Genomic DNA, 12,546 nt, shown 5'->3' with positions numbered 1-12,546 from the left:
TTTTTATGTGTTCTATGAAAGTTAGTCAACCAGTGTTTACCAAAGACAGCAGTTGACTTTTTTTTTAAGTCTTTTTTCTTTCTTTCTTTTTTTTTTTTTTTTTTAACTCTCTGGCCTATGATTTGATCTATCACACCAAAGAGCAAATTAGAACAGAAACCAAGGGCAGCACCATTTGTCTTCCATGCAAGGAAACTTAGTTTATTCGGGAAAACAAAGAATTTCTTCATGCATGCACAAGAGCTCAAAAAACAAAATAGTGATGTCACCCGCAAGGACAGGCAAATCTAATGTATTTCTGTCAGCTGTCCGGGGAAGGCTTTTGAATTTGATTTTTGAAATTCACTTGGATACGCAAAGGCCCTGTAGAGAGGAAACAGTATCCTGGAGATTAGTGATCCAGGTGATGGTTCTAGCGTCTAAGTTGGAGGAAAGACGCCTACAAATTCTAAATGAGGTAGGGGATGGCCTCCTACTAATCCACCTGATTTCTGAAGGGGATTTCTGCAAGCTTCAGCTCATTACCATGAGGCAGGAAATACAGCTCTACCGGGAACACCAAGTCAAGTTCCAACCGACTGGTAACAAACCCAGCTCCTTGCACAAGAGATGCCACTGCATTTACCTCGTAGTCAGCCAGAGAAAACCACAACATACTCTTATTTTCCAAGGAAAAACAAAAGTGTGAAAATCGAAATCATCCAAATTCTTTCTACTTTGAAAGAAAGTAGCGGTGGGAACTGCCTGGTTTGTTGTCTGAATTAAATACAAATTTACACACCCAAATGACTAAAATAATGAAAGTGATAGATTAGTGTATTGATGCATAATCACTGTCTAGAATGCAGAACTTATGAGCAGCCTGATTTTGAGAACAATTACTTGTAATTAAAGCTGTGCTGGTTACAAAAAAAGAGAGAGGGAGAGAGAGGGAGAGAAGTCCTTTGTGTATAACACCAATTAATTACTTTTTTTTTTTTTCAGTGAGAATAGCTCTTAAATGTCTGTGCTGCTATTTATATCTGACCACATTCAGGAGTGATATGAAATATGTATTGGTTAGCAGCATTCTTAGAATGCTATTTGCAACTCAGGCTTTTTTCCGTTGGTTTTTCCTTAAACACATTTAAAAAATAATAACATCTACAAGACTCTCATGTAAGAATGCTATTAGAATTCCTGTTTTCTTCATAATTAATAAAAGCAAATATCTATACCCAGCTAGACAGTTTGTAAATCAATTTCTCTAGCTCTTTCCTTTGCCTGACTAGTTATTAAATTATAAATATAGTGAAGTCCCGGTGTAGCAAGTATTCTTTTCCTTATATTTTATTGTGTTTCCTGTAGTCTCACCCTGGTCCTGTGGGCTGGGTCAGTCTACAGTAGGAGACCCTGGACTTTGACAGCCGTGTCACCAGCCACTCTGCCTGGCCGTTTGGTCCTGGGCCAGGGTCAGCCACCTGTCAGGGCCTCCAGGAAGGGGCTCTGCCAGCGGGGGTCCAGCTGCCTCCCCGGCTTCCAGGTTTCGACCCCTTGCCAGCCACATGCTCTCACTATTTTGGGGGTCCCTGCTAAGACTGTCCTTATGGAAACACGGCGTGCACCTGCATCGTTTCCTGTCCCTCCTCCCACCTGGGTCCAGGGAGGGAAGCCCTGGGTTTTCCCAGACAGTCCTTTCAGGTGAGTGTGCTATTTGTTGCAGCGCCAACAGTGATGGAATTCTTTTCCCATTTTATACTCTGCCGTGTGAACACGCTCACCGGTGAGGCAGCTGGAGCAGGTGGGGGGTTCTATGTCTAGATTCTGAGTTCAGGAAACAAAAGCCTCTGTAAGGAAGCAGTTTGAAAAGAATGGCACTGTGGATTCTATTTGGGCAGATGGGCTCCGAGTGGCCTTTTTCTTATTTTCTCTGTTTTCCCCAAGTGTCTGTGAGGTTTTTGGAATGAATGCGGACCTGTCGTCTTGGTTAACGACGTCACACACCGCCCAGTTCAATCCTGGGTCCACCTCCTGATGCCGTAAAATTTTAGACTTATCCTCTCCCGGGTCTCCATGTGTCTTCTCTGTAAAGCTATGAGAATAATACCTACTTCATAAGTCTGCTGTGAAGAGCGAGTAAGGAAGGAAAGATGCTGTCACGTGGTGACGGTAGCACAATATTGGGAATGTGATTCACCCCACTGTGTTGTACCCTTGGAAATTGTATGTATATTACCAGAATAGGAAGTTAAAAAAAAAATAAGTTGTCACAGTGCCTGACCTCAAAGAGTTTCCAATAAGCCTTAGCTATTGTCACTACGTAAAGTGTTTAAAATTAATGAAAACACACAATTAAATTGTTTTCTCATGATCATTGTACCTCAAATTTCTGACAATGTTGATTACTCCTTTGGGTGAAGAAATTGTCACGGAAGGTCCTTACTAAAACTGGACCTGGTATGTGCTTAGGAAAGTCTTTGGAAGCATGGTGATTCTTCTACAGAGTGGGACAGGTCAGGAGAAGGAGGGAAGGCTTTTCTTTATGTTTTCTATTACTCCCTAGTATTTGAAGTTTTACTGTGGGCAGGTGTATATTTTACCTCACCTATTACAATAATAGCCTTTCTCACATGAGTGAAATGCACTTTTCAAATTATCTGGCTGAGCATAGAGCTCCACAAGACTGTGATGGGTAAAAGGAAGGACCACGTCTGGAGCAAGAAGAGGTACTTGGCCAGCCCACTAGCCTCATGGGGACACCAGGTGCCGGGGCCACTGAGCCCCCAGGCCCCTCCGCTGGTCACACGTGTGTCCTGACGTGCATGTGCCGCAGGGATGACGGCGTCACACGACCGGGGCCCAGACAGACTGGTGGTGAACCCTGGCCTGGACCTTGGTGAGCTGTGTGCCTTTGGGGATGTTACTTAATCTCTGTGTGCAGGAGTTTCCTCATTGGAGACTGATTTTAAAAGGGGGTCACAACGTCGAACCCTCCATCTTGTCACTGAATATTCTATAAGCTCTGGCACTGGGTGTGGTGGGAGAATCAGGAAATCCTGGGTTCTTCCTCGCCTCTCCTTACTCCTTGTTCAGTCAAGTCATGAGTTTTGTTGTTTTTTTTTTAAGTCTAAATGCGCTGGTTTCTGTCAGATAGTTAATCAATCAATCTCTCTCTGTCTGCCCATTCCCCTCAGTTCTGGGTGTTCGTGTGAGTCTCTAAAAGAACTACCAAAAGAGAACATTCCCAACCTAGGCCAAAATGGTATTTTAAAACAAACAATAAAACATAACTCCCTATCAGGAAATTCCACCTCAGAGTCTAAATCCTTCACTGCCAGATTAATGTTCTCTGATTCTACCAGAGTGGAGGTTCGGAGCTGCTACGAGAAAGTCTTCCAAAGACTTTTCCAACTCTGAGGAAAATTCATAGGCTTTTCTCCTTATGCTTAACTCCAAGCTAAATGATCACTAGTCACTCCTCTTTCCTTGGTGGCCATACTGTTTACAGTTTTTAAGTTACGTGGGGGTTGGAGGACTTTTCTCCCAGCCTTCTCTCTTGTTCTGCATGGCTCACCGCCGTAGCACTGGTCCCACTACTCTAGCCAGAGTCTCTCCTGCCCCCTCACTTCTGTTTTGAGGTTAGCCTAAGGGACACAGGTCCAGGGAAGCCAGAGAAAACCCTGGGCATTTCCTACCCATCTCTTTCCCTCCTTCTCTTTCTTCCAATCTTAGCAGTACATTCTTCCAACTCCCAGGAACAATTCTGTGTCGTTCCCAAAGAAGCCTTTTCTCAAGTTATCACATAGGAATCTGCTAAGGAAATCACCACAAGGGCTCTCTGATAAACACAAAAAGGGTTACCTTTCCTAGACACAAGTGATGTCCAAAAATGTCTACCAAAACGTAGAGAAGTTGGTTTCCCAGTTCCTCCAGTTACTTATAGGCTTGCCTACAAAACCAAAAGCATGGAAACACAGCTCCATCTAAGGAAGACCAGCAGCGACTATTCACCTTTTCAGGCACTGCTCTCCTCTCAAAGGACTTCATGGTAGAACCGAAACAGCAAGTTTCTTTCATGCCCTTAGAGTTGCTTGATTAAAATATCTTTTCAATGCAAAAGTGAACCATGTCTGTAATGTTGCATGCATTATAAAAAGTGTGCTGCTCTTAATCCATACGCAGGCTTCTGTTCACAAAGCCCTAGATTTTTGGAGGAAGAGGTGTAGAATTAATCTCCTCTCACAAACCAGAAAACAATTGGGCACTGGTTTACGGAACTCCTGAGCAGTGTGACCAGTAGAGGCTACATTTCATAATTAAACTAAGAGAATTATGCACAGCTTGAAAGTGGGACCAAGAGTTGCAAGATTTCTTATTACAGAGAGAGAAAGAGAGAGAGAGAGAGAGAGAGAGAAAGAGAGAGAGAGAATGAACCAAAAGACAGAGAGACAAGAGTATGATGAAGCAGGTGTGAAAGGGGAATGAGAAAACTGCTCTGGTTAATGATTGTAAAGAAGAGGTATCTGTAGTTGCTTCATATTGTTGGAAATCATATTAACATCACTACAGACACAATTGTGAAACGTTTCACTTTCTGGAGACAAATCCTACTTTTAACCCATAGCAGTGAGAACAAAGGCATCAGCATCTGTTGAAGGAAGAATTATTTGGAGCAAATGAGTCTTTCCATTTCCCTAAATAACCTGCTGTTTCTGAAGAGTCAGAAGATTGGGGTTGGAGTTACCCCCAATCAGCTTTTCATATCACAGCCCAAATGCTCTTCTAAAAAGTCAAGCCTGATCATATAATTTCCTCACCCTAGTCAGAATTGCTCAGTAGGTTCTCATTGTTCATAACAATCCAAAATCCATACCATGACCTCTCCATAAGATGACCTTCTGCCAATGCTTGCCTGGGACAGTCTGGTTTGCACCTCTTCACACCCACAAGTGTCCGGTTTGGACATTCCACATAAGGCCTGTGTGACCAACCTGGCCACGTGACATCCTCAACTTCATCACTGCCGTCCAGCTGCACAGGCTGAAGCAGAGACTGCTGGTTCCTTCCATATGTGTTCTTTTCTTCTTTCCCTTAGGAATAGATATCCCAATTGTTAGCTGAGTCTATGGCCTCATAGAATAATGACTATTTTTCAGCTTTATTAGACAGGAATGGCCATGAGAATAAGTTCTAAATGGGAGGATCAGAGCAAAAGTGTTGAGTGCAATTTCTTGAGAATGTCCTTAAAGGGAGATGTTGTGCCCTCTTCTTTCCTCTTTCTTATCTGACTGCTTTGAACATGAATGTGGATATGAGCCTTCTTGGGTTATATACTCAAAAGTTACACCTTAGAGGTGGCAAGACGTCTGTGAATGACCTAATGGAGCAGAGCCAGGCACCTGCCCTGGGTCACCTACCTCTGTGGAAATAAATGTCTATGTAATTTAAGTCATTTTTATTTTAGATCCCTGCTACATACAGCTATGCATACAGTCATATGAAACACAATTGTGACCCAGAGGTGCCTAAAATACGTGGCATTGGCTTTGAAGTGGAACCAGTTTCAAGGACTCTGAAATTGCAGGCTAGAGGGTCAGTAAGCCTTTTTATGACATGGCAAAGCACTTGGTCAAAATAACTCCTGCAATAACCTGGGAATCAGATCATGTCTTAGGTCCAGTAGAAAATGGTTGGAAAATGGGGAACATTGATGGGTATTGTCTGCTTTTTTGCTGCTTTTAGCAAAGAGAGAAATGAACTCAGGCTAGAGATAGTAGTTGGTCAACAGCGATGGAAGGGGATTTTGTTCTGCAAAGGGCAGAGTTCAATGTTGGTGACGTACAACCCAGTTGACTGAGAGACTGCTTTCAAAGCCAGGTGTTTCTGACTCCCCGCATGCAGCAATCGTAAGTGAAACTACAGGCTTAGCAGGAGACAAGAGTGTGGCCCTTTCTTTTTCTGGCATCTCTGGTCAAGTTTTGGTTTTGGTTTTTCTGCAAGGTAGTGTGGGGGGCTGGAGAGAGACAAAGAAGAAGAAGGAGAAGGAGGAGGAGGAGGAGAAGAAGAAGGAGGAGAAGGAGGAGGAAGGAAGAGAAGATGAAAAGAATATGAAGATGAAGAAGAAGAGGGGGAGGAGAAGGAGGAAGATGAGGAGAGGAGAAGGAGAAGGAGGAGAAGGAGAAAATGCAGCCACAGAAGGAGAGGAGGGGATTGGCTGAAGTTCCTTGCATATGGCACTGACCAGAAGCAAACAGACCATGCAATGACTGAGTTTTGAGATAACTATATTTCCAGGGAAGTCACATGTTTACTCTGCCAAAGCCTGTGACCATTCAATCCCTACAACCACTCCTGGGTCCCAAAACAGCACGTAGGCTGTGAAAGCTGTGAAAGCTGAACAGCTCCCAAGAAGGATATACCCACCCATGCTCACATGTTGCCATGGAGGATAATGGATAAGGGGACTCTCCCAGGGGGCAAAATCCAGGAACACAGAAGACAAAGTCCAGAACACAGGAATGATTCTCCCAGAGAGCAGAATCATGGGCTGTAGGATGGACCAACACACACACACACACATACACAACACACACACACAATTTATTCCATGGCCAAGAAAAATGTTCTTAAAATTTCTAGGGATGAATAACCACTGTAAATTTTCCATATTCTCTTTCCAAATTAAGGATTGGGGTGGGGGTGTTACAATTACTCTGTCCTCTTCCATTGCATAATGAATCGGTCAAGGACAAATACTTCGTCTTTTAGAAATGAAGTCCCATACCTGGGTCTGATGAAGGGAACCTAGCATCAACAAGAGATAGGCTTCCAAGTAGATATAGTATCCAGATAAGCTGGGTTTCACTTGGGAAGTGGGGTAAGTGTTTGCTTTGGGGGAAAAGGGTATGCTTAGCCCTTTGGGTGGTCAAAGGAACAGTTTGTTGCAGAGATTATCATTATGCTCTCAAAATATCAGAATCTCATTTTTATACAGATACATGGCTACCCAGAATAAAGACCACATTTCCAGTCTCCCTTGCAAGTAACTAAATTCTGGCCGGTATGCAACCTCTAGGTCACATCTGGAAAGAGAGAGGGTGTGTCCTTCTTCCTTCTCTGGAAGGAAATCAACTTCTATGTTACCCAGGTCCCAATGTCTAATTTTCAGAATGCTCTGACTTCCCTTGGGTTCCTTAAAAATCCAGGTTCCTTCCCACTTTGGGGCCCTTATACAGGCAGTGCTCCCTCCCCTTCTTCCCTACTAACTCCCACTGACTCCCAAATTTTGTTCAAATTTTCTTCCTCAAAGAAACCTTTCTGTTTCTCTCTGGTAGTTTAGGCCCCTGTCTTACATACTCATAACATTCTGTACCCCTCCTTTATAGCACATAAATCGTTGTCATGAAGTCTAAGTGTAGTTATGTGATGAATTGTTGACTCTACAGCCATCTTGTAGGCACCTTGAGAGTAGGTCAGTGCAAGGCTGGCTCTGACAGGCCACTGTCTGATCCTTATGTTCTCATAAAATCCCCTCCCCTTGAGGTGAGCTGAATTTACTGACTTGCTCTAACATAAAGAATATGCTAGGAGTGCAATGTCATTTCTGAGATAAAGTAGTTAAGAGACCGTGGCCTCCATACTGGGTCCTTGGGTCACTCTTTCTGGGGAAGCCAATCACCGTGTTTGAGGCAACCCTATGGAGAGAGGCCCCCGTGGTAGGCCAGGAAGCAGATCCTTCAGCCCCACTGGAGATTTGAAATGACCGCAACCTCAGCGGATTGACTGCAATCTCCAGAGGAGGAAAATTTTTTTTCTTTGAGATATGAGGATCAGAGATTGAACCCAGGACCTTGTAAGTAGGAAGCAGGTGCTCAACTGCTTGAGTTACATCCCGCTCTGCTCTGGACAAATTTTGAGGCGGAACCCTCACCTAAACCACACCCAGACTTCTGACCCACAGAAGTTGTGAGATAATTTTTGTTGTGTAAAACTGCTAGACTTTAGGGTATTCTGTTACGCTGCAGTACGCGTTGAACACACTTGCTCACTGCTGCCTCTGTGTCTATCCTAATGTCTGGCACATAGTAGACTGTCAAAAAATGTTAGTTGGATAAATACTGCATAAATGAATGGGTCCCCTCATCAGGAGCTTGTGTAAAGCACACTCTGTAAATCTGCAATTCTTCATCAGTAAAATGATCTCTTCATCTATAAAAAGAGGATTACATGAAATCTTATGGGTGAGAGTGCTTTTAAACTTGAAGGGACAGCACACACATGGCCTTTATTTCATGACGTTTACCATATGTTCTAGAAGTGACCTGCGCTGCTGCCGATTTGATTTGATGTGAAGGCCACACTTGCCCTAGGTGCACACTCTAGCAAGATGACTATCACTTTGCCTGAGCACGCTAGTACAAACGGTGAGAGGTATGCTAGGGAGGCAAATCTGCTTTCACCTGCACCCTGGGAGTGGCTGGTGAGGGTCTGGGGCTTGCCATTACCTGCACACCAAGAGCGCCTAAAGCCTGGACTCCTCTCAGAGGAGGCGCCTCTCCCGCGCTGACCTGGAGGACAGCTGAGCTGGCCATGACAACACCACAGTGCCCGCCACCACCAACCTTGTGGCACTGGGGACAAGGAGCAGGGATAGCCCTAAGCTTAGGCAAATGGGCCCATATGACACGTTTTCTTTTCTGTTTGCTAACAAAGGTTTGTGTGGCATAATTTGACGTGTGACATGGTGTCTGTACAACAAAGGGTTGTAGAGGCGGAGACATACAGACTTCACGTCTCATCATTGGACATATTCCAATTTACTGAAAGAACCTGGGGTGGGATCAAAATTGCCTTTGGTTAGTTCACAAAAACAGGTATCATGGGAAGCAGATTTGACTCAATGGATAGAGCCTCTGCCTACTACATGGGAGGTCCAGGGTTCAAACCCAGGGCCTCCTGACCAGTGGGGTGAGCTGGCCCACGCACAGCATGATGCGTGCAAGGAGTGCTGTGCCACACAGCATGTCCCCTGCATAGGGGAGCCCCATGCACAAGGAATGTGCCCTGTAAAGAGAGCCGCCCAGCATGAAAAAATCGAGCCCGCCCAGGGGTGGTGCCTCACACACGGAGAGCTGATGCAGCAAGATGACGCAACAAAAAAAACACGGATTCCCAGTGCCGCTGACAAGAATGCAAGTGGACAGAGAAGAACACACAGCGAATGGACAGAGAGAGCAGACAACAGGGGGAGGTGGGGAAGGGGAGAAAAATAAAAAATAAATCTCTAAAAAACTATAAAAACAAACAAAAAAACAGGTATCAACATCACCAGCCCGAATTTCAGGCATTGCCTTGGGAAGACGGTCCGTACCTGGATGAAAGCACGTGTCAAAAACATGTTAAGACTGGAAAGCGGACTTGGCCCAGTGGTTAGGGCGTCCGTCTACCACATGGGAGGTCCGTGGTTCAAATCCCGGGCCTCCTTGGCCCGTGTGGAGCTGGCCATGCGCAGTGCTGATGCGCGCAAGGAGTGCTGTGCCACGCAGGGGTGTCCCCGCGTAGGGGAGCCCCACGCGCAAGGAGTGTGCCCCGTAAAGAGAGCCGCCCAGCACGGAGGGAGCAGCCTGCCCAGGAATGGCGCCACAACACGGAGAGCTGACACAGCAAGATGATGCAACAAAAAGAAACACAGATTCCCTTGCCACTGACAACAACAGAAGCAGACAAAGAAGATGACGCAGCAAAATAGACACAGAGAACAGACAACTGGGGTGGGGTGGGGTGGGGTGGGGTGGGGTGGGGGAGAAATAAAAAATAAATCTTAAAAAAAAAAGTGAAGAGTAATACCGTTTGGAAACCGCTGGCATTGTTATTGAATTAGCCCTCCTTGCCCTCGTTGCCTCCTTCCCTGCTGTGAGTTCCGATGGGAGTTAATTTGCTAGAAATAATTCCGATTTCCCTGCTCTTGCGTCTCCCTTTAGGCAGGGGCCCGCACTTGCTGCAGATCCCCCAAAGCCCCCGGCCTCCTGAGAGAGACCCCTGCCCAGCGCCAGCCCGACCCCCGCCTCACCGCCGGGAATGCTGCCTCCCGCCGGGGGCTCGCGTGGGGCCTTCTCTGTGCCCGAGTGTCCCGTCCCCCGCCTCCGTGTCCCCCTTGTCACCTGATCCCAAAGACAATCATTGTCAAATTAATCTTTACGACGGTCTCAGGGATTATCTCCTTGTTTTTAGTGCGTGTCGATAGGAACCCTCGCGTCAGGGAGCAAAGCTTGTTCTCGAGTGTGGAAAGGGGGCGGGAGACAGACACTGCCTTCCTCCCATTTCCAACCCTTCTCCCGGGAGCTTCACGCCGCGCCCCTCGCCCTCCTCCCGCGGAAGCCGAGTCCCCGCGCAGCTGGCCTTCATTCAGCGCGTCTCCCAGTTGCCAGCTCCGCCTGACTTCTCACCGCAGCCCAGCCCAGGCTGCAGCTGACATCGCGGCTGTTTAGTTCACGTGATTCCATAGACAGTGCTTGGAAAACATCAGGTCCAGGGGGCCCTTGGTTAGGCCGAGATGGGGAATTTTTGCCCTTGGTGTTTCCTTTTTAAGCAGATGGTCTTACTCTTCAGTTTCTCCCCCTTTCAACTTTCACGTTCCACGTGCAGACATTTATGGTTCCTACAAAAACACAGCAGAGTATCTAGGAGAGGAGGCAGAGGAAGATTCCTTGGAAACACAAATAACGCACAGGAAAGTATCACTAAGATTTTACATCAATCATTAGCCCTCAGTTGAGGTAACAGCAAATTAATAGCACTGAAAAGTATGAACCCAAGAATGTTTTGGAAAACAGCCTCTACAAGATGTATTGGGACAGAGCCGTGATGACAGATTAACAAATTCTGGCCAACAGACCAGATATTCTGTTGTTTGATAAACTTAATAAAACAGAGATGCTCATTGATACTGCTTTCCTACTAAATAGAAATATCCCAAGAACATATGCAGAGAGGATAAATAAGTATGTGGCTTTGACAGAGGAGTTGGAATGAAAGCAGAACTGGAGGGACAAGAGAAAATCTAGTTGTCATCTCTGTACCATACATAGGTTTCACAATTGAAATAACTGGACATTCCTTGTAAATGAGCCTCATTTCAAAGACAGGGATTCTGTATACAAATGGCCAGTTTCTTTCCTTTTCATTTTAATGGTGGATAATCAAAATGGACATAGTTTCTGGTTATTTTTTAAAGTACATTCATATCTATTAATCCAAATAATACAAATAAAATAATGATGTGATGATTTATCAGGCTAAGCACTTAGGATACATAGGTAGGCTTGTGTTTTCTGTATAGATATTATACTTCAATTAAAAGGTAAAAAATAAAATAAAATATGCCAAATGCTGAAGTTCACAGTTATATGACTCACATGTATTTTTATAAAATGCTCCCTCCAGTGTTAAAACCCTGCAGTAGAGTTGATTGTTTAATTCCTGGACCAAGTGACTATTTCAGAGCTGACAGCCTTAATGTTCTGAGAGTATGTGTTTTCCAAGCTCTAATAAACACAGAGAAAAGTGACAGTAACATTATCAGAAGCTGGGGACTTTATTCTTTGTTGTTGTTGTTTTTTTAAAGTCCTCTGATGCTTTGCTCGTACAGAGTTACAAAGCTCTACCTTTGGCCTGTGGACGGGAGAACAAAGCTGAATAATGCTTTACTTGAATTTCATGGCATCTGGACTGTTTGAAACCCTTTGAAACTCTGCTCATTAAGCCCCATGTGGTGGCTTGGAGCCAAGGATCCCCCCAAAACATGTTCTTAAACGTAATCTATTTCTGTGGGCATGAGCCCTTGTAAGTAGGACCTTTTGATAAGGTTACTTCAGATAAGGTGTGGTCCAACTGAATCAGGATGGGCCATAATCTTTTTACTGAAAGCCTCATAAGGAAGATCACAGAGAGAGAGAGTGAGAGCGAGAGAGAGAGAGAGGACACCCCAGGTAGAAGTCAAAGTCAGTGGAACACGGAAGAGGAAGAAGAAGACACTGCCCCGTGATGGAAAAGCCAAGGACCAAGAATTGTCAGCAGCCAGCCCCAGGATGCCACAGTCTTTAGGGAGAAAGCACAGCCTTGATGATATCTTGATGTTGGACTTCTCCTAGCTTCAAGAAACTGTGATCCAATAAATTCCCATTGTTTAAGCCACCCCATTGCAATGGTGTTTGTTTTAGCAGCCAAGAAACTAAAACACCACCACTTTTTTTCCTATTCATTTTAGGTAAATGAAATAAAACCATGAATCTTAGGAATCATAATTCAAGTATTAAAGTTTAATGGGTGAAAAAGTCTGGAGATGAGTAATTTTTGAACACATTCCAGAATATTTTGTCCAAGGCAGACCCCGGCTAGTCTGCAAGGTGACAATGGCATTGCAACAGTGAATGTCATACACCTCAGAATCCATAAGCTCCTGACATCATTGTAGAAAAGCAAGACAAGTTCTTCTTGTAGTTTGTACTCATCTTGGCTGGTAACAATAATCCCCAGTTGACTGAATGGCGTATGAGTTATACCCAATCT

The sequence above is a fragment of the Dasypus novemcinctus genome, chromosome 17 (genome assembly GCF_030445035.2).
Source record: "Dasypus novemcinctus isolate mDasNov1 chromosome 17, mDasNov1.1.hap2, whole genome shotgun sequence".
NCBI lineage: Eukaryota > Metazoa > Chordata > Mammalia > Cingulata > Dasypodidae > Dasypus > Dasypus novemcinctus.
Note: the sequence above shows the minus strand (reverse complement) of the source record.